The sequence below is a fragment of the Culex quinquefasciatus genome, chromosome 3 (genome assembly GCF_015732765.1).
Source record: "Culex quinquefasciatus strain JHB chromosome 3, VPISU_Cqui_1.0_pri_paternal, whole genome shotgun sequence".
NCBI lineage: Eukaryota > Metazoa > Arthropoda > Insecta > Diptera > Culicidae > Culex > Culex quinquefasciatus.
The window spans coordinates 180,189,250-180,212,445 of record NC_051863.1 but is presented as its reverse complement, the minus strand read 5'-3'; the positions used below and the strand labels follow the sequence as shown (position 1 = coordinate 180,212,445).

Below are 23,196 nucleotides of genomic sequence, written 5' to 3'. Positions count from 1 at the left end.
CCGACTCTATTCCAGTGCATCGCCTTCCGTTCCTCCCCACCCTCCACGGGAAACCGAAAAGTGTTCAGCCATTCCGGGCGCAGCAAAAAGAATCCGATCATCGCTGGTTCCTTGTCGTCAAACGGACTCGTGGGTTGTAAAATTGCAATAATTTTCCCCACCCCAATCGTTTCTTTCTTTTTTTTTCCACTCTGATATTACAACCTCCTACCTCCTGTTGTTCAACCTGCCCATTTATAATTTAACTTTATCCTTTCGACCATGTGGCCCGTTCCCTTCGTCCTTTCTTCGGCGTCGAGGCCCCAGCAGCGGAAGAAAGGGGCATTCGCGACCGCTTTCTTGTGTCCGCGATGTCGACGGTGACATTCGTTAAAGGATCGGAAAGGTTGGGGAGGGGTGGTCTGAATAATTTACTACCGAAACGATATTTATGTCAAATATAGAAATTCTCCAAGTTTCTTCGCTGGATATAATGGGAACGGTGGATAAAATTGTGCTTCTGGTTAAAAATTCATTCCGGGAGTTCACTTTGACAGGGTTGCCAACTTTTTGAACGATGGAAGGGGTGAGTACATGATGGCTGATCGATTGGGTCACTGAATTTAGATTACGGTTATTAGTTGAAATTTCCGTTGAATAAAAAAGCCTCTCAAAACCAATCAAGCAAACGGCAGAAATGCACTCCAAAAATTGCCTCAATTTACATTCGCCTTAATTAGAGACGCAAAAAGAAGCGAAAATATATTTCATGAATTTTTAATAAATTCGTCCCCGGCATCACAATTAAAAAACGGCCGGCCTTCTGCAAAGTACGATTCCAACAGCACAAAAAAAATGTATTTATTAAAATGCTTATAATGAAGGTAAGTAAAACGAAATACCCAAATCACTCAGCCACCCTCACCCACCCTGTTAGGTGACGAAGGTTTTTTCTCTCCTCCAAAGTGAGTGAAATTCTGGCAGTAGAAAAAACAACTTCTCCTCTAACGCAAACAGCAAAAACTTTGAAGGAAATCTCGAGAAAAAAAACAGAAGAAAGGAAGAAAAAAAAAGTCCGGTCCATTTAAAATTTGATTTTCCACCCCCGCAGCATTTCACTGCCCTTCCGCACTGAGGAAGGGGGTGGAGGAAAAAGCGTCGCGACGCGTCCATTTCTCTCTCTCTAACGTCTCAAGGTTGGGTGGTTGGGGGAGGGGGAAGGAAGAGAGGAAAATGGTTTTTCCTTTTTTAATTTCAACAAATTATAGCTAAATAATTAATAATTAAGGAGCAGAGCAGAGGTTCAAGAGACTCAAGATAGAATGGACCAAATGGGACACTTTTTCCCAAGGGCTTTTGATAATTTAATGAACGATTTTTATTGTTTTGGTGTAAAAATAAAAGTTTTACCCTCTACAAACCAACCCACCCTCACAGCGGGCTTCAATCAAAAAATTCGCTGAAAATCAATTTTAATATAAAATATTCAAAATTTTGAATTTGGTCGTTTGATTTGTATTGTGTCACTTTGCAATGATTTTAGAAATGTTATATTTTCAACGCTTTCGCTAAAAATATATTTTTTGATGATGTGGAAAAAATCTACTTATAGATACTCAAAAAATTTCACAAATTCCGTATATTTTTCTAAAATACTCAAATTTTCAAAATTTGTCATACAATCGTTTGAGCGAAATTTTGCCTGCACTTGCACTTTATGCTGGTTCAAATTTTTTTTTTAAGTTTTTGTCACCTCCCCCCCTTCAAAATTGGCCCGAAAAATCAGGGGGCAAAAAAAAATATTTTTACAATAAACTTCAAAATTTCAATGAAAATTCAAGTGCAACCAGCTGAAATCAAATTAAAATACATTCTCCTGCGTTTAAAATCTTTTTTAGCATGTTTGGGCTTATTAAAAAATCTTAAGATTTTTTGAAAATTTTTGATGCAAAATCTTTTTTTTCGATGCAATTTTTGTTTTTGTCAGATCATAGATTTTTTGAAAACTAATGATTGCAAAACAACTGATCTAGTGTAAAATGCATTTTAAAACACTTTTTCATTTAAATGTAAAGACTATGGCTTGTTATTTAAATTTTTATATTTTTATTTCCCCCTTGACCTCAGCCAGGGCTGAAAGACAAAATGTTTTTTAAATATTCGCATCGACCTTATTGAAAAAAATAAGAATAAAAAAATTTTAACAAACTTCCATATTTCTTTCAAAAATAATCCAATTTTCATGATTCGTTATACCTATTTAGTATTTAAAAAAAGCCTAATAAAGTTAATCTGCGCTAAGAATATAGATTTTGAAAATGAAGTAAATAATTAAGCATAAATTATCAAACATTTTCACGAATTCCGTGTATTTTGAAAATACTCAAATTTTCATAATTTGTCACACAATCATTTGAGTGAAATTTTGTATGCACTTTCAGTTTATTCAAAATTGTAAAATAATAAAATTGTCACAAATTGCCGTATTTTTATCGAAAATACTTAAATTTCATTAATCGTAAAACTCTAATAAAGCTAAACTGCGCTAAAAATATAGTTTTTGATGACGTAGTAAGTATCTAAGCATAAATACTCAAACATTTTCACTAATTCCGTATATTTTGAAAATACTAAAATTTTCATAACTTGTTATGGGGGAAATTCTCGTATGTTTGGCAGGTGAAGCACTCGCTCCAAATTCCGTCTGATTTGCTCATTTTCGCTATTTAAACAACTAGTTTTGCAAAACTTTTGACAGAAACTTGATTGCTCACTTCTTATTGAGGTATTTATCACTACATTTCAGTTGAAAACGCTTTTGATGAGCTGTAATTGAATAGTCAAAGTTATATGGCAACATTAGAGGTACGCTGGAATTAGATGCTGTTCCCCTACAATCTTTTAAGCGAAATTTTGTATGCACTTTCACTTGGTTAAAAAATAATTGTAAAATAATAAAATTTCCACCAGCTACCGTATTTTTTTTCGAAAATACTCAAATTTTCATAATTCGTAATATTTAGTATTTTACAAAAAAAAATCTAAAAAAGTGAGCAATTCCAGCTCAAATCAGGATTTTTTCTGGTACTTTTGTACCCGACTCTCTCCGATTTCAATGAAACTTTGTAGACATGTTATCCTAGGCCTATATAAGCCATTTTTGTGTATATGGAGCCAATAGTACTCGAAAATAACATTTGAGAAGGGCGTAAGGTATTTAAATATTTGTGTATCCTGCAATTTAAAAATTCGTGTATCTCGAAGCCGTTGCATCGTATCAAAAAGTGGTCAAGGACAAACTTGTAGGAAATTGGACGGGCTTTCTGAAAAAAAAACACTGAAACAAAAATACACGCCACTCCTATGAGATTTTTCAGATTTTAGTTTAAAAGTTAAATTTGATGGTGATGTCACGATTTTTTTTTCGCTCAAAATTTTTGAGGAAATAGCCTAAGATGTTACAAAAAGACTTACGAGAAATGCAGATTGGTATGTCTCTCCCAAAAAAATACAAAAATCATTTACTACAACTGTTTTTTTTGAAAAGTGGTCTAAACGTCAAAATTTTTCAGAATCGATAGTGGGAACCGATTCCCCAGACAATTTTACATAAAAGTCTCCATATTGACCTGCCCTAAGTTCAATCCTTGGGAAGATACAGCGGTTTTAAAAATAAAAATGTTGAAAAAATAGGTTTTACCACCAGGTTTTTGGCAATTTCTATATGAGAGACTTGATTTTTCAGTCTCGAAAATATTTCTACCGGAAAGCTCGTCCAATTTCCTATAAGTTTGTCTTTGACAGTTTTACAATGAAATGTATGGGCTTACAGATATAAGTTAAATTACATTGCTCATAACTGTAAATGAATAAAGCTAAATAAACATAAACCAAGAAATGTTGAGATTTTCATGGAACAAAAAATGCTTCAAATGACCTCCTGAACACGAAAAAAAATCTTTGAAACTTGTAAACATTTAAGGGTTAGTAAAACATTCAAATTGTTATTAAAAATAAATGCAAGAAAAACACTAAACAATTCATATTTTTCAGCCATTTTGATTTTTCAAAAAATTTCTTGAAACAAAAAATTACAAAAAAAAATAAACTTTATTACTATATAGTGCGTCCATCCCGGGAATTCCCGGGACAAAAATCCCGGGATTTTTCCTAAACCGGGAATTCCCGAATCCCGGGATTTTCTATAATTTGTCCCGGGAATTCCCGAAATTGAAAAAAAAATCATATTTTGGTCTGGAAATTCAGATTTGGTTGTGAAAATAGTAGAACAATAAAATGAATTAAAATTTGTATTCAGTAAATTCAGCATTAAATTGGCATTTAAGGAAAAAATATTATAATTTGAATTACCAGGTCCGCAAAATGCCTAGTGCTTTACATTTTTTTCTCTATTATTTTATTTTTTTGAAAAACTGGATATATTTACGTATATTTTCGATTTTAAATTAAAAAAAAACAATCTCATATCAAATTATTTATAATCAAACACCGGCATCTAGGGCAAATACGTACAAATGTAACGAATAAATACAGCTATTAAAGCAAAAAATATTTGCATGACGTTTTGGATTACTTCGGTTGAAACAGTAACAGAACAAAACAATTTGTACTTCTAAATGTATTGCTCTAAAATCTCCTGTACCTATTTAGACTGTAGTTCTGATTTTCCCTCGGTTGGCGGTAGTAACTTGAAGTTAATTTGTAAAATATGTTTTATATAAAACAATGAATTCAAAACTTATCTTAAATTTTACATTGACTGGTATCATTTTATTTATTGTCGTTGTTTGTTTTCTAGCTGTTTTAGTCATGTCATATAAAATATATATAAAAGAAAAAAAATATGAAAGAATTCCAAAGTTTTTTTGAATAGGTCCTATAAACATATGGAAAACAAAAGCTTATTGGACCTTTAAAAAAAAAAAGAATTATGTAATTTGATTCGCAAATAAAAACATGATTAATCATACTGGAGTTAAAAATAGAAGTTGATATAAAATCCTAAACACCACAAAGACAAAAAAAATTCTTTTAGGCTATTTTAAAACTGTCGTCTTTGTATAGATTGAAGTGAGGATTATAACCATTTGATATTATTAAGCTAATTCAATGATGAAAACATAACAAAAATAATGAAACATAGATTTTATACTGATTCAAAAATTTCCCGGGATCCCGGGAAATCCCGGGATTCCAAAAATATTTTTCCCGTTTCCCGGGAAATTCAAAACCCGAGAAAATTGGACGCCCTATTACTATATGATATAAACATGGATTTGAATTCACCTCCCACTCACCAGCTTCTCCGAACGCTCAACGAAAAGTGACGCTGGCGCCAAATAATCGCTTGCAGAAAATTAAACAATTTTCCACTTCTCGTTCCTCGCCAAACTTAGGACAGGGGAGAAAGACTCTATTTAGCTTGTAAAGTGAAGTTTCCCGCCCAAAAACAATAATAAACATAAATTTCTGCAGATTTTCCGCGTTCTATCGAAGAAGACAACTGATGAATCTTTTAAGAACAATTGTTTTGGTGAAAATTCCAATGAAAAAAGTGCGCTCAAACTAAAACGTTCGTTTAAATTTTCCCGCACCATTTCCCACCAATTTTCACGCGATCCTAACCAACGAGTGGGAGGAAAATCGAGGGAAAAATCTCCTCCTCACTCTTTGATCTTCTCTTATTTATATTATATTGATGCTTTTGCTTTGTGCCGCAGCCGACATGGGAAAGGCAAGAAAAAAAGAGAAAATCTCTGCCAGCCCTGATTGATATGTTTGATGATCATTCACAAACAATGGTTTATTCTAGATACTGTGTGTGTTTCCTCCTCCCTCTCCAACCCCCTTCGAGTTGAAATGGGATGCGTTTGGTGAAGAAGCACACCATCGTTCCACTTTTCACGGTTGGCTTAACTCGCGGTGGAATGTTTTGTTTTTGTTTCCACTGGTTTGATTGAAGTAAAATTTATAGTTTAATTTTGTTTTTTTCATCATACTTTCCTGGAATAATGGATGAAACCAAAAATCGTCTCCCGTTTTGGTTGATTTCAAAGCACAAAAAAAACTATTCATTTCTAGTCATTGACTCTTGAGGAGTGAGAGGCAGGGTGGTAACATGCACAAAAGAAGATTAATAATAAAAAGAGAGGGAAAGAAAATTGTGCCTCGTGTTTCCTCCCAAAACACCCCGGTGGTGAATGGGAAGGTGGGAAACTGAGCTTTTCCATAGTGAGAGTGGAAATCAAAGCGAAAGAAGCACAGGAAAAGCGCTACTATTTACGCGACAGCTCTGCTGGTGTGCATTTGTTTAACAGCTTCGATATCAAAGAACACAAATATTTCAAACAAGAATGACGCGCGGTGTGATGAAGGGGAGGTTTTCTTGAAAAAAAATAAACTGAACTCTTTAAAAATAAATACATAAAACACGTAGTTAAACATCGTAGAAAATAATATTTAAACAAAATGTGCAACTGGTACACCGTGCAGTGCAACAATCATTTCCAAGAAAAAAGAACCGTCACGGGGTGGCGGGGTACGCAAAATGTTGTAATTAAAAATAATACACGGTACGGTTACTGTCACCGTTCTTGGATCTCTCCTCACCAGAGATTCGTCTTCCTACATCACCACTGACTGGAGTAAATCTCAGCGGAGGAACGTCGGATGCATTTCAGCGGGATTTCCCTCCAACATACACGACGATGTCCTTGGCGTGGTGGTGCAACGAGGCGGACGTATCACTTCAGTCAGACATCAAGTAAAGGAAGAAAAAATTGCACAGCTTTTTTCCCCTCGTTCAGGAAGCCCCTCTGATGATGGCTGGGAGTCGGTTTTTCAGCCAAGTGAATCAGCTGGTGTGGGGTAGGGCTGTCTAGCAGTTAAAATATTTATTGCAGTAAAGAATTTCATACATTGTTATTGCATCATTTTTGTTTTTTTACTACGTTAAATTTTGCGGCATGCCCATTGAAAACATTGGAATTTCTCGGCGATTTCACGGTACTCTAAAATTTGATTCAAATAAACGCAACAAAAAAATAATAATTTTAAAACGATTGTGTACAGGAAAGTTGCTGGAAAAGTTACAAAGTTACGAATGTATGACAAAAGGTCGAACGACATTTTTCGTAACATTTTATAAAACAAAACTTTTGATGTGAGCCTAATTACACAAATATTGAAAAGAAGCTATGAAAAGGTGATTTGAACGTTTTTCTTTAATTTCAACAGGGTGGTTTTTTGAAGTCAGATTAATCTTACGATCTATTGTGACCATGAAAGATAGAACTTAATTTGAATAAATCTGTAATTTCTGCGACCGAAAACATCGTTCCACCTTTTTTAAAAAGACTGCCTCAGCGGAATTTTCGGCGATTTTTTTTTACAAGCGAAAAAAAAAAGTTGGAACGATGTTTTTGATCGCAAAAATTTCAGATTTGATCAAATTAAGTTCTGCAAAGTTCTAGAATCATCTAGACATCTTAACAAATCACTGGACAGAAGAATCATCTTGATTGGTTGAGTTATGTCCGAGAACCAGCGAGTTGAAGTTACCGTTCCAACTTTTTTGGAGCCTTGGGCGTTGGAATGTTAAGAAGCAAAACTTTTTCATTTTTCATTTGAAAGAATGTAAAAGTCTCTAAAAAAAATTAATCAATTTTTATAAATAAAATATAAACTTACAAAATATTTTGGAAGTAGTAATTACTAAAAAGAACCGCTAATATTTTAAGAAATGGAAAAAATTCACAAAATCATAACGAATGTCAAAAATAGGATAACAAATAATATAAAAACTTTAAAAAACATTTTAGGAGTCGAACTTTTTTTTTGAAAAACTGCTCATTTTGGAAAAAATGGAAAAACTCACGAAACCATTACGACAATCAAGAATAAGCTGTTTGATTTAAGAAAAAACATAAAAATATAAAAGAAGTCAAGGTTTTTTTTAAAGAACTGCTCATGTTTGAAAGAATGGAAATACTCACACAAATATTGTGATAGTCAAGAATATGTTGTTTAAAAAACATAAAAATAAACTTCCAAAATATTTTAGAAATCGAGCTTTTTTGGAAGAACTATTCATGTTTGAAATAGTAGAAAAACTCACAAAAATATTTAACTAAGGTTGTTTTAAAAAAAATAAAAACTTTAGAATTATTTTAGAAGTCGAACTTTTTTTGGAAGAACTGCTAATGTCACAAAGAATACAAAAACTCACAAAAATATTTTGACGATCAAGAATAGGTTGTTTTTAAATATAAAAATAAACCGAAGTCGAACTTTTTTGCAAAGTTCTGCTACTGTTTTAAACAATAATGAAAAACTCACAAAAATATTTCGCCAAACATGAAAAGGTTGCTTTGAAAATAAAAATGAACCTTCAAAATATCAAGTAAAGGTTGTTTTTTTTTAAATAAAAATAAACTTTCAAAATATTCCAGAAGTCGAACTTTTTTTCCAAAGAACTGGTCATGTTTGAAAGAATGGAAAAACTTGCCATTGTTTTTTTATAATCAAGAAAAGGTTGTTTTTTTTTTAATAGAAATAAACTTCCAATATAATCCAGAAGTCGATTTTTTTTCAAAGAACTGCTCGTTTTTGAAAGAATAGCAAACTCACAAAAATATTACGACAAACAAAAAAAGGCTGTTTAACAAATATTTTAGAGGTCGAACTTTTTTTAGAAGAACTACTTATATTTGAAAGATTGAAAATCTTCTCAAAAAATGGTTCGGAAGTAATTCTGTTAATTTTTTTTTAAAAAAAAGGTCATTACTAAATAAATCTGATTTTTTTGCAGAAAATATTTTTTTCAAGAATTTTTTAGAAGTTTATTGTTGGGATGAGTACAAACTCCTTGAAGCAGCGGTTTGTTTGACGCAGCTCAAAGCTGGAAAATTCATATTTATTAGATCCATTTTAGTATAGCTTTAGTTAGTCACTCACATCTAGTTTTTCCTCGTACCCTTTGTCTATATTCGTGCAGGTCGATGGCATGAACCGAGAGTAAGAATACTAGGCATAACCTCAACGAGTACTTGAAAAAATAATAGTTTACCCTATCGTGTGTGCGGTTCTTCTTTCCGCGTTCTCGATAAGCTCGATAATCAAGCAGGCCTAAGCTATCAGCTATGCTGGTCTGGGTGGTTTCTAATTGCTGCAAAAGTAACTAAATTAGACAAAAAACATCCCCAAAGGAGTAACCACATGTACCAGGTGTCGCTTCGTGTTCTACTTTAAGTGGTCTTGCTTCTTGTTGACGTTCGCGAGCCGATTCGATCGTCGATGGCTCGGCTTGTCAGCTCCAGGGCTGAAGATGTAGCTGCCTTTTGACGAGGGGCTACCGTTCTGCGTTTTATCGTCAGTGCTGCCCATGCCTTTTACATCCCCCGACCCGTAACGCCTTTCCGGTTCCGGCTCGGCGTTACTCACGCGTTGTACCTGCAGCACTGCCAGTTTGGACACTGGTCGACGTAGAATTCCGGCTGATGTTTGGATCGTTGCTTGGCGAATTCGGCCGTCTCGTCCAGGGATCACCGTCAAGACTCGTCCTCTTGTCCATCCGTTTCTTTGGCCTTCATTAACTATAAGCACCAAGTCGTCAACCTGGATGTTCTCTGCCTCGCTGTGCCATTTCGTTCTTTTGGCGATTGTGGGAAGGTATTCGTTGATCCAGCGACGCCAAAATTGGTCGACTAATTGCCTTGCCATGTTCCAGTTCGTGCGGGTTACCTTCGAAGGCTCCAACAGCGTTCTAGGGGGTTCTACAACCCCACTTGAGCTGAGTAGTAAAAAATGATTTGGAGTTAAGGCTTCTTGGCTTTCGTCTTCGAGTGGAACGGCCGTTAGTGGTCTAGAATTCACAATGGATTCGGCTTCTGCTAAAACGGTTAGTAGTGTTTCATCGTCTGGATTACGGTCGCTGCAAAGAGAGCGAAGGGCCACTTTAACCGACCTCACGAGTCGTTCCCACGAGCCTCCAAAATGTGGAGCTGATGGTGGAATAAAAATCCATTTGGTGTTCGAACTGGTGAATGTCTCTGCTAGTCCTTGCTCGATCGTTGTGATTTCCTCCTTCAACTCCCGGCTTGCACCTTGAAAATTGGTTCCGTTGTCCGAGTGTATTTCAACCGGAGAACCTCGCCGTGACACAAATCGCCGCACCGCCATCTTACACGACTCTGTAGATAGAGAGTGTACTACTTCCAGATGGACTGCCCTCACCGTTAGGCAGGTAAAGAGCGCAACCCATCGTTTAACGCGGCTTCTGCCGACTCGGACCGAGATAGGGCCGAAATAGTCGAGTCCGACGTAGGAAAACGGTCGAGCCCCAGCCGCTAGTCGTGAATCTGGTAGGGGTGCCATTCGGGGGGTCGTTGCAGGCCTGGCAGTTCTTCGCGACTTGGTGGACGACTGTGTAAAGGTTTGATATATGGTATCTTTGGCGAACTTCGTTGTGAACTGTCCTGTGGTTCGCGTGTAGGTACCGGCGGTGGTACCAATCGACTATTAGCTTGGTGAGGTGATGATTTCGGGGGAGAATAACCGGAAACTTGAAGTCGTAGGTGACATGTGGAACGGCTCCGATGCGGCTGTCAACCCGCATTACCTCGTCTTCGTCCAGAAAAGGTGTCAGCTTGTAGACAGGACTCGTTTTGTCGATGGTCTTCTTGGATCCTGCTTCGCCCTGCTTCAAGATGGTCAGCTCATCCGGATACGCTGTTTCCTGCACATTGCGCCACAGGCTGTTTTCCGCCTTCCGAAGCTCCTCACCTTTTAGACAGCCTTTTAGACGGGGTTGGTTTTGTCTCGTACGCTTGCAGTTTTCTACGAACCGTAGAACGTAAGCCGCGGTCCTTTGTAGCAGCTCCCATCTAGAGAAGTGGTTGATCTCGAAGATGTCCTCGATGTGGTGTTCTTTATGCGCCATGCAGGGCCGCAGTTCTTCGTCCGTTTCCAACAGTTCCGATCTCAGCTGCTCTGGCCATTCCGTCTCGGGTTGATACAGGAAGTCTGGTCCACGGAACCACCGCGACTTGACGTCCGTACTAGGTCCTTTGCCCCACTTGGTTGCTTCGTCAGCCGGGTTGAGTAGCGTGGGAATGTATCTCCATTCGATGGCATTGGTTTTGCTGAGAATTTCGCCCACTCTGAAGGCCACGAACTGTCTGTACCGCCGGTGTTCCGACTGGATCCAGGCTAGAGTTGTTTTAGAGTCTGTCCAGAAAACTCGCCGACAGATCGGAAAGGAGTGGTACGCCATGACCGCCTTGGCCAGCCGTGCTCCAAGTAGAGCTCCCATTAGCTCGAGGCGTGGTACCGAGAGCGCTTTTAGTGGTGCAACTTTTGCTTTGGCCATAGCCAGCGTAACGTAGACCTTTCCGTTGATTACAGCTCGGAAGTAGGCTGTACAGGCGTAAGCATCTTCGCTCGCGTCTGTAAACACGTGCAGTTCCACCGAACCTATCTCTGCAGCCGAAAATCCAGGAAAGTACGCCCTGTGGAGCTTTATTTCGCTGACTCTTTTGAAAAGCTTCGTCCACCTGAGCCATCGTATACGAATAGCTTCGATGACTTCGTCATCCCACTTTGTGTTGTTGCGCCATGTATCCTGGATGATCATCCGACCTTGGATGGTGATGTGGGACAGTATTCCCTGGGAGTCGAAGAGGCTCATTACACAACGTAAGATGTTCCGCTTTGTGGGAGGGATGCCGTCAAGCTGCAATTGCGTCGCGAAGGCTAGGATGTCCTCCTCTGGCAGCCACAGTAGTCCTAGAACCCGTTCGGCTTCGCTCTCCGCGTCGATGTTGATGGCCTTCGTTTGCGTCTGCTTCGGCTCCCCGACCCGTTCCAGAAGTGCACGGGAGTTCGAGTGCCAGTTTCTGATCTCAAACCCTCCACGGGCGTGCACTTCCTTCACCTCAAGTGCTACCTTGATAGCTTTGGCCTCCGAGTCGAAGCTGTCAAGGTAGTCATCGACGTAGTGTTTATTTACGATAGCTTCTGCTGCTTCCGGGTACTCCGCTGCGTGTTCCATGGCGTTCCGATTTTTGATGTATTGGGCTTGACAAGGCGAGCAGGTAGCACCAAAACTTCCCACATCCATCGCAAACACCTTCACAGGTTCTGAGGGGTGATCACGATAAAGAAACCGTTGACTCGGTACGTCGTCTTTGCGGATTTTAAACTGGTGGAACATTTCCTTAAGGTCCCCACAGACAGCTATCGGCCGCTCCCGGAAGCCGCAGATTACTGACGCCAGAGGTTTGAGCAGGTCGGGTCCTTTAAGGAGGTTTGAGTTCAACGAAACGCCTCCTACCTTGGCCGCGGCATCCCATATGAGTCTGACCTTCCCTGGCTTCTTTGGGTTCCTCACGGCACCCAGTGGTAGATACCAAACCTTGCGTGGATCTGTTGCCTCCATTTCCTGTGGTGTCACCTCGTGGATATAGCCCTTATCCAGGTACTCATTAATTTGCCGCTGCACGCTGGCTTGCAGTTCTGGGTCTTTTATCATCCTGCGTTCGAAGCACTCCAGGCGGCGCATCGCCATAGGGAAGCTGTTGGGAAGTTCTACGTGGTCGTGTTGCCACAGCAGTCCGGTTTCGAATCTGTTTGATACGCGTTTTGTCGTTTCCTCAAGGATATGGCGGGCGCGCTTATCTTCTTCAGATTCCGGCGCCTTTTCAGCGGAAACGCCGATGCTTTCGACCGCAAAATGCCGCTTGACGAGATCGTGGAGTTCCTGGTCAGATTTTCCATCCTTTTGGCATTCACACACGTGCATAGCAAAGTTTGATGTTTCTTGGCTGTTGGCAGAGTAGCCGTAGATCGTCCATCCCAGCCTTGTTTTGCTTGCTAACGGTTCGCCGAGTTGTCCCTCACGCAGGTTCAGTGTCGCTATTAGCCCGGCGTTGTTCGAGCCAATCAGAATCCCCGGTGTGGCTGCCTCATAGCTGTTGACCGGCAGTCCTCGTAGGTACGTGTACCGTCGTACTAATTCCGAATAGCGCAGCGTCTGCTTCGGCAGGTTTAGACTGGCCACAGTCCTCGTATCATTCAGGGCGTAAAGTTCGCTTTTGCCTTCCCCAGAGATTTGGAGCTGAACTCGGTGGGACTTCGGTTCCTCTCTTGTCACATTGCTAGTCCAGGAGAGGCACAAAGGGATTTGCTCGCCATCATCGATGCCGAGACGTTCAGCGATGGTCTGGTCAACCAGGGTCAGGTCTGATCCGTCGTCTAGGAATGCAAAGGTGTCTACCGACTTTCCGTTCCAGAATAGCGTGACGGGAAGAATCCGGAATAGTGTAGACTTCCTAGTCGCATGGTGAGCGTTGAGCCCGTCTCCAGCACGTTCAGTCACTCCGCTTGGGGTTTGTTCTTTCTTAGTTGGTGTTTGAGGCTTTGCTACTGCTCGGTGTAGGAGTTCATGATGCCGTTCTGGGCAGCCGTCCACACCGCACCGAGTTCTAAGCTTACAGGGGCGGCGACCGTGTCTGCCTAAGCATGTCCAGCAAAGGTGGTTCTCCCGTACAAGCTGCCAACGTGATTCGGGCTCCCACTCCTTAAAGGTATCGCAATTCTTCACTTTGTGGTTATTTCGGTTGCACGCGAGACACTGGATCTCCGCGACGTCCTTTGTAGAATCTTTGCTGAGTTGTTCTTCTCTGGTCGGCTCAGTGTAGGTTGGTGCACCACTGGTTGGGGTGTCGTTCGTTGAGTGGGCGTGTAGGTTACCGCGTTCAGTTCGCCCGGGCCGAGGCAGTTTGGTGTCTATGACGACTGTAACTTCGGAGGCCGCTCCTACTATCATCGTCATGTATGCAGCAAATGTACTGAGATCGACCGTCTGGAACTGTTTCTTGAATAACGCCCAGTTCAGACGTTGTTGGGCAGGTAGCTTGTCCACCAGTTCCCGCAGAAGTACTGGGTTGCAGAGATGGGTTACTTGACTTGCCGCTTGCATATGGTCGCACAAATTCTGGACTGCCAGGCCGTAGGTAATTAAGGTTTCCAGTTTCTCAGGCTTTGGGGACGGCGTTTCGCGCACCTTATCCAGCAGGGTTTGAATGATTAGCTCGGGCCTTCCGTACAGCATGTACAGGGTAGAAAGCACCTGTGGAACCAGATGCGGGTTAAGTAAGCGGCCCTGTACTTGTTCTAGTGCTCTGCCCTGCACCGCCCGCTGCAGCCGTGCCATGTTCTCCACGTTAGAATATCCGCAGGCGTTGGTAGAATTCGTGTAAGCCGAGAAGAACATTGGCCAGTCTTCTGGATTTCCGTAGAACGTTGGGAGATCTCGTGGCATGACTTGTCTGGCGAGTAGCTGTTGCTGTGTTGGGCACGACGGAAACGGAGGTATAGGATTCGGCCAAGGATCTTGCTGCGACTGCCCTTGCGGCGGCTGTCCTTGACGAGACCAGTCTTGCGGCGGCTGCCCTTGCGGCGGCTGTCCTTGACGAGACCAGTCTTGCGGCGGCTGCCCTTGCGGCTGCTGTCCCTGCCGATACCAGTCTTGCGGCGGCTGCCCTTGTGGCGGCTGTCCTTGACGAGACCAGTCTTGCGGCGGCTGCCCTTGCGGCTGCTGTCCCTGCCGATACCAGTCTTGCGGCGGCTGCCCTTGCGGCGGCTGTCCTTGACGAGACAGGTCTTGCGGCGGCTGCCCTTGCGACTGCTGCCCTTGACGAGACCAGTCTTGCGGCGGCTGCCCTTGCGGCTGCTGTCCCTGCTGAGACCAGTCTTGCGGCGGCTGTCCTTGCGACTGCTGTCCCTGCCAGGACCAGTCTTGTTGCTGCTGCCCTTTCGTCGGCTGTCCTTGTCGAACCCAGTCTTGCGGCTGCTGTCCCTGTCGAGACCAGTCTTGCTGCGGCCGCCCTTGCGACGGCTGTTCCTGTTGAGACCAGCCTTGTTGCGGCCGGCCTGCATTCTTATTCGGCGCTATAGATGGCGGTGCGGTTGTTCCAGCTCTGTATCCTTCCACACCAGAGTTGTTTGTATAGCCTGTCGAAGGGACCGGTGGGCGGTTCAGCACTGTGAACGTGCCCGCTGCGTGTTGTGAGGTCGGAGGGCAAGTTGAGTTAATCGGGGTGGAGCTTTGTCCGAAGAATCGCGCGTCGTTTGAAGACCGGCCCGGTGTTCCGAATGGGATGTTTTTTATCTCTTCCATCATTTTTTTGGAGCCAGTCCGCTGAAGAGTTAGTGCCCGGATCGACTGCGTGTTGTCCTGACCCGCGCGCTACTGCTTGTCGGCTTCCGCTCAGTATCCCCCTCGGCGACCTCACGGCTCATCTTCTCCAGCTCCTCTCTCTTGCGGCCCAGTTCCGATTGTTGTCTTTCCACTTCGCGCAAGATAGACTCTCTTTGCTCCGCGATCCACTGTAAGTCTGCTTTTGCTTGCTCGGTGAGCATTGACCCCGTAGAACCGGCGGTAGTCGAGGTCGACATGGTTGAGGCGATCGTGGTTGACTCGCTCACGGGTATGTCCGCGTTGGCCAAACAGGTAGTGCATCTCCAACCTTCGTGGAAGATTTTTTCTTCGATTCCTAAGCAAGCTGCGTGATACGAGCAGCTGCAGCCGGGGCAATTCTTCATATTCTCCAGCAGTCCGTATTGTTTACAGTTCCGGCACTCTCGGTATACATTTCCAGGTATAGTTGCCATCCTATTTTACGAGACTGCACGTAGATCTTTGAGATTGTTGGGATGAGTACAAACTCCTTGAAGCAGCGGTTTGTTTGACGCAGCTCAAAGCTGGAAAATTCATATTTATTAGATCCATTTTAGTATAGCTTTAGTTAGTCACTCACATCTAGTTTTTCCTCGTACCCTTTGTCTATATTCGTGCAGGTCGATGGCATGAACCGAGATGTGCCCTGTCCGCGATCATGAAAACAAAGTGTAAAAATTCAACATATTTTTGGAATCAACTAAGCGCTAGATTACCTGGCGTTGATTCAACGGTCCCAGTCTAATGGTGCTTGGGCGGACCGGTCGGGAGCAAATGTGTGGAAATCTATACTAGTAAATTCAAATTTAGTATGTAAGAATACTAGGCATAACCTCAACGAGTACTTGAAAAAATAATAGTTTACCCTATCGTGTGTGCGGTTCTTCTTTCCGCGTTCTCGATAAGCTCGATAATCAAGCAGGCCTAAGCTATCAGCTATGCTGGTCTGGGTGGTTTCTAATTGCTGCAAAAGTAACTAAATTAGACAAAAAACATCCCCAAAGGAGTAACCACATGTACCAGGTGTCGCTTCGTGTTCTACTTTAAGTGTTCTTGCTTCTTGTTGACGTTCGCGAGCCGATTCGATCGTCGATGGCTCGGCTTGTCAGCTCCAGGGCTGAAGATGTAGCTGCCTTTTGACGAGGGGCTACCGTTCTGCGTTTTATCGTCAGTGCTGCCCATGCCGTTTACATTTATAATAATAATTATTTGTTTCATATTTTTAAATTCGACCTTTTGTCATTTCGACGTTTTGCCCATTCGACCTACCTTTTGTCCATTCGACCTTTTGTCGCACATCCCAAAGATACAAAGTATTAGACCCTGACACAGAATATTCGTTGCAAAAATTTGTAAAATTTGAACAAACTTAGTGAAAACTTTCTCATCTTCATTAAAATTAAACTATCCTTATTTTACTGAGATTTTGGAAATTTAATTTGCTAATATTCGATTAGTGCGCTGACCACGCGGACGCGCTGTCTTGTTTTTGCATGCTCATTTTCATTTCTTTTATGTCGCTGTTTGTGTGCTTGGGTGAGTGGTTATTATAACTTATTGGACATCATAAGTGCAGTGCTTCTGGGGACGCGCAGTCCTGTTTTTCACGATAATTTTCATCGTTAATGATCGTAAAAATTTATTCCAACTGGCATCGATCGATTTTATGAAGAGTAAAGCATCATTTATTTACTATTTTTGAAATTTGCTCGCGTTATCTAAATTGAAAATAGTAAAAATATACTGATAAGTCCAGCCCATAGCACTACTGCTCGGCTGGCACGCGTTCGATAAAAAAACTTTTTAAATGATCAATTATCTATCTTTCCGCAGCCGGCTGCCTAAGATTTAAAATTTTCAACCGATAAACAAAATGCTCATGGTCACATCACTGCCACTCGTGAATCCTGACCTCATACCCATCTACTAACCCCTCAAAACTCATGTGATACTTTGTCGGAGAAGCAGTCGATTGGGCGGTCTCTATCACTCAAGTATCGGACTAACATTCCCATCCACTTCCCCGTGACCCTACCACTGGTCGTGGCCGGCGCCGGTATTGATCAGCATGATAGGGGCCTTTGAGAAGTTGCGAAGCGAGGAAAGATAGCACCCACTTATCTTCCACGGCTCGTGGATGTAACTTCTGGAGGTCCTGGTCAATAACGGAGTAGCAACTGCGGGTGGGCACCTATGCTTATGCTTATGCTTATGCTTATGCTTATGCTTATTTAATTTGCTAATATTCCTAAAAAAGCCAAAAGTACAATCATTAACATAAGTGAAATTAAATTGTGTTTGTTATCATGGTTTTAAGCAAAAAGAAAATTGAATTATAAAAAACGGTTAGGAAAAATTCCATTTATATCAGTTTTACTCTTGTACCTTAACTGTTTAGAAAAAAAACAAGATCACAAAATGCTTCATACATTATTACAATTGTGCAATTATGCGAAAATTTGCAAAATATCAATGATTTCATTTCCTCAAATATTTTTTCCGATCTGAGGTCAAAAAATTCTAAGTTTTCAAAAAGTCAAAAAGTGCCATAATTGGATAAAATACAAAAATAAAGATTGATGGAGATTTGAATAATTTTCAATAATTTGTATTTTAAAAAATAATTAATAGCAATGTTTTTTTGTTTGTTTCCTGATTTGTTGGGGAATTAAGTAAATTCAAATTCAAAAATTTCAATTTAAAAAAAAATCTCTAATTGAAGATTTATTAGTCTGGTAAAAATTTTATTAAGAGCTATTGTTGATAAAAATATGGTCTACAACAAGTTATTTGCCATGAAAAACATAATTTCTGCATGATTTCATTTTTTTACATCAATATTATTTATAAACAACTAAAATTAAACGTAAAATTGCACGTAATGAAAAATGTTATTTTTTTTAAATTCAAGAACTTGCAAAAAATTCCAACCAAGCTCGCGAATCCAAAATGGAGGAGAACAGATGAACAGTGCATCTCTTGAATTCAACATATACCAACACCTGCCTACCTGCCACCTCCTCTAAACTCCCCTCAATTTCCTTCAACCCTTCAGTGAAATAATTTATGCATGCAAGTTGGTACAAATCTCCCCCATTCCCAACACCAAACTGCACACGATGACGATTTCCAATGCTGTGCCGTGCTGTGAATAAAGTATAAAATAAGTATGCAAAGAAGAAACACACGAAATGAGAAGACAACAACTACTACCATAAATAAGCCACACTTATGCATGGATGAAGTGCATGAAAAGGATTTATGGATAATATAGGCTCTAGCACTAGCCACCCTCTCTCTTTCTCATTTCAAACGTAACATCCTTCCTCCCAGCCTGGCAGTCCTGAAAAAGCCCACGTGGGAGGACGTTTGTCCTTTTACGAAAGCCAGTTCGCTTTGATCGTTGATGTCGCAGAAAAATGATTTCCCACCTCCCGCTCCCCTCCCACTCTTAATTCTTTCGCGCCGCGAAAGTATACGCTCTGATGAGAAAACGTTGCTGCACTTTCTGAAATGATGTCTTGTGATATTATTTTTCCGTGCTCTTGTCTGAAATGGGGCGAAACTATTTCAAAAATGATAAAGTGAGACGTAGAGCACAATGTGTTTGTTTTACATTCTTGGAAAATATGTTTCGTTTTTTTTTCTTTCCTGGTACAAATCCACGTAATCCAGTCAGTCAGCTGTGAATGCATCGTCAAACGAGTGTTGCAGCTTCGTACTCGTAAATGATGCAGAGAGTGGATAAAAAATCGTCCCAACATTTTATTCATTCAATCATAAACCGGCCGCTGCTTTCCAACGAAACGAATCAGATCTGGAAACTGCAACTTGCAACATCGGTTGAACCATTTCATCAGGGTTGTAAAAATCGCAAAATTTGCAGAGAGATACTCAAAAATCACTCGATAAGTATTCTCACCACTGACACTCGCCGAGAATCGGCCAATAAAGTTGCAATTCAGCCAAGGCGGTCAATCGGATCGGACGGGGGACGTTGAAATGGGCAACTTTGTGGAGTCAAAGGGAAGAGGGGGAACTCGGATGCAATGCGTGTGCGTGTGTGTGTTTTTGTGTGTGGTTTCGGAACCCACCCAAACTGCGGTTGCATTCAGCACCCATGAATTTACTGCGTCAACAATAACAATAATAACAACATCATCAGCAGCAGTATCGGGGGGTGAACCGCAACGGTGGTGAAGGGAACTTGTTGGGTTGATGGGAAGAATGACGAACGTGGAACGGATGAGAGAATTATTTTATTGGTGGATAAAATTGTCTTTTGGATTTTGATTGATTTAAGAGTCTTTTATTAGTTTGATTCAAAAAAATATCCCGGAAACCAGTATCTATGATCTATGATCAAAAACACCAAAGTTGTAGGTACACAGAATAAAGTGTGATGTATGATTTTTTTAAAATTTGCAACTTTATAATAATATAATTATGGAAAATTCGGGAAACATGTATACACTATAAACCAAACTTATTTTTCTTTTTAAACAGCTGATTTGCGCCAAAACAATACTTAAAAAATCGTTTTTGATATGCCGAATCAATAAAATCATAAGCAATATTAATTATATTTATTTGGATGTAATATCGGATGTGGAGTCTTAAAGTACTCTACAAAAAAATGTATAAATAACTATTCAATAATATATACAGTCGACTCTATGGCTGTCGATCTTCTCGATATCAATATTGCTCCATCTATCGATAAATTCTTCAGTCTCTTCAATCTGCATACTTCAATTGTCTTCATTCCTCGATATTTTCTCTTGCTTGAAGGATCTCTTCCTCGACGGTCCCTTGGATTCTGTTTGCTTTGAAAATCTTTTCCGGTTATCAATAATTACACTTTCTCATTGCTTGCATAGACATTTTTCTTTGCGAAACGATGCTTTGAAAGGTGTTTGACATTAGTTTGTTTTTGTTTGCTGGACGTTGCCATGATTCTCTCCCATAGCTGGGTATCAAGAAAAAAATATTTTCAATCGAGTCTTCATTTTGCAACGTTCTGTAAACTGATGATTCTCTTCCTCGACGGTCCCTTGGATATTGACAACCAGAGAGTCGACTTTAACTGATTAAATAAACTGTTTTTTTTTTTTAGATTTATTCAATATTTTTTGTAATAGATAAGAACATTTCTCGAAAGTATCTCATTTAGCAATTAGGCTGAAAAAAATTAGTACAAATTTTATTTAAAGTTTGTGTCCCTCGGCTCTGCAATAAAGTAAATAAAAAACTAATAGAAATTTCAACCTGATTTCCGGTTTCACATAATACTTAATAAAAAAATTGCAAAAAAACATTTCAGCTAAAAAAATATGGAAATTTGGAAGGTGTAATTTTGGTAGGTTGAATATAAACTCTTTTATGTTGTAGTTTTTTTACCCCAATTTAGACTGAAAAAGTGACATAACACCATAAAAGTGGTAAAATTACTCATTTTCAGAAGTAAAATTACACATTTTTTCTGACAAAAAAGATGTACCCCTTCCCAGATGTAATATTATTATAATATTATTATTATTACTGTGATTTTTTACTGTGTATGCTTCTGCAAAAAAAATGCAAAATATCAATGAATTTATAAAAAAATCCAAATCTTTCACGTTAAGTACCGATGTGGTCCCAAAAAAAAAAAACTTGTAAAATTTATTGAAAAAATGATTTTTATTTTAATTACATAAATATGCATAATACAATTATTTACAATTGATTTTTCAAGTGTTTGAATAAAAATTTAATGTTAAGGTCGATATTTTTTTTTGCTTTATCTACTTATTTTTGTGATTTTTTTCGTGGTTTCAAAGTGTTTCCTTTCAAAGTCTCTTGGACAATTTATATCAAATTTCTATAATAAAATTTTGTTGCCACATATCAAAAATTTTACAAAGTACTTTTCGATTGCTAATTCAATTTTACATTAAAAATGCAGTTTTTTAATGTATGAAATTTCGTTTTTTTTAATTCACTATTTTTCAAAAAATCATAACTTAGCGGCAGAATTTTTGACCATGTCTCTCTATAGCTCCAAAGTTGTGGATTTTTGTCCCCTAAAACATGTCAAAAAATTTCGAAAATCAATAAATAAATGAATTTTTGTGAAAAAAAAGTTAATAAAAATTATTTTTTCCGTGTGCCAATTTTATCTGAATTTTTCTCAACTATATCTACAACTTTGACGAAGACACTAAATTGATGAAAACACTCATTCAAATGATACAGATTTTCGAATATTTACGTACCAATTTCGTAAAATAAAAAGTGACTTTCACCGAAATTTCAGAATTTAATTCCCATTCAAACAATAAACACCGCCTACTGATTATTTTTTTATAATTCTAATCAAATAATTTCCATAAATTTCATCAAAATTTTACATAAGTTTTCTGTTTCAGCCAAATGTTTTCATCCTTCAAAAATGTTAGTAGGCGGTGTTCATCGTTTGAATGGGAATTAAATTCTGATATTTCGGAGAAAGTTACTTTTTATTTTACAAAATTGGGTACAGTCATCCCACATATTCGGAACACCCACAAATTCGGAACACTTTTATGATAATTTGTCAATAGCATGCCAAAAGTAGCTTTTCTGTCGACCTTACTATTTTTAGAACCTTCATTTGGACAATATCTTGCTATTTCACTAGTAAAAGTAGTACTTTTTGCACAAAAAACTTCATTCCAAGACTATTTTGCCCAGAGCAGCAAAACACTGCCTGTTTCATAATTGTGGGATGTTATTGTGCCTCTCACAATTGTGGAACACCTGAATTTAACTGATATTTTCACAAAAATGTTATCAAACCATGTATAAAACATCACTAAGCTTGAGTTTTATTGGTTTCAGTGTGTGAAGTCATTATTTGGTAATAAATATGAACTCCTGGAGAGATTCAAAGTATGTTTACATTCGTAAGAAAAAAGTGTTCCGAATTTGTGGATTTCAAGGGTCAAAGTAATTCTTCAAAAACTTCATATAAAAGTTAAAATTCCCAGATGTTCGATACAGTATTCGAAAGATCGCAAGAAAAGCTTTCAAATGAAGGTAAAAGCGAATCACTAAGTTCAATTATCGATTTGCTATGATTTTTTGAACATTGGCCGATCTGGAAACCGTTCCGAATATGTGGGATGACTGTATATCTCTGCTTATATTGAACCAAAATAGATATTTTTATGGAAATTGTTCAGAAAACTGTTCTCTCTACAATGTGATTGATTCGAAAATGTTTTAAAATGGTCATGGTGTAATATGGCAGAAGATTGAAAAAAAACAATATTGGGAACATTTTGGGTAATAATAGCTTATAAATGAAAAACTCTAAGTTTAGCTATGTTTTAAGCTCGAATTTGTAACCGGGCAATCTGTTGCTGTACTTTCATGACAAATTGTACAAAGAAACGATTTTTATTCTGTCGTTTTGAGGTTTCCAGCTTGGATTTTGGGGTTATTTCAATGAAAGCTAGAAATCTGGTAAATTTGGGTTGGAAACCCGTAAAATGTCGGGAAAGAGCCCTTCTTTCATGATGCCAAATATCGGACCTGCCGATCTTTTTTATCTTCTCGGAAAAATACACCGTGGGCCCCAACAAAGTTTGAGCCAAATCAAAAAATACAAATAAAATCCATTTCCGGTTTTGGTAGAGAATTGCTCATAACTGCTCTTTGATATTTTTTATATTTATGTGGATTAAAAAGTATTTTAATTTTTTTTATCAACTCATGTTTTCAAAATAAGAACCGAATCCTCAGAAAAGAACGTTTGTTCTTCATGCATTTTCAAAAGAATAATGATTAATGTTATATGGGTAATTCTCTACCAACTCACACGAAATCGGGAAAAGTTAAAAGAAACTTTGTCCTAAGGGGTAACTTTTGTCCCTGATCACGAATCCGAGGTCCGTTTTTTTGATATCTCGTTGTCTGTTCTACAACTAGTGTAG

At 39.3% G+C, this 23,196-nt stretch overlaps 1 protein-coding gene and 1 long non-coding RNA gene across 4 annotated transcripts in view; one reads left to right on the top strand and one right to left on the bottom strand.

Moving 5' to 3' along the window:
• The window catches only part of LOC6044058 (protein bric-a-brac 1), a 354,872-nt gene that overhangs the window by 210,824 nt on the left and 120,852 nt on the right, over positions 1 to 23,196 (top strand). The window lies entirely within an intron of this gene.
• Positions 15,523 to 16,304, bottom strand: LOC119770729. Of its 2 annotated transcripts, XR_005278967.1 has the most exons (5): positions 16,259 to 16,304; positions 16,104 to 16,202; positions 15,955 to 16,024; positions 15,819 to 15,884; positions 15,523 to 15,762 (listed from the first exon to the last, which is right to left on the bottom strand). It is a non-coding gene; the product is annotated as an uncharacterized LOC119770729 (long non-coding RNA). The 2 variants fall into 2 exon arrangements; XR_005278966.1 differs by having other exon boundaries at positions 15,523 to 15,884.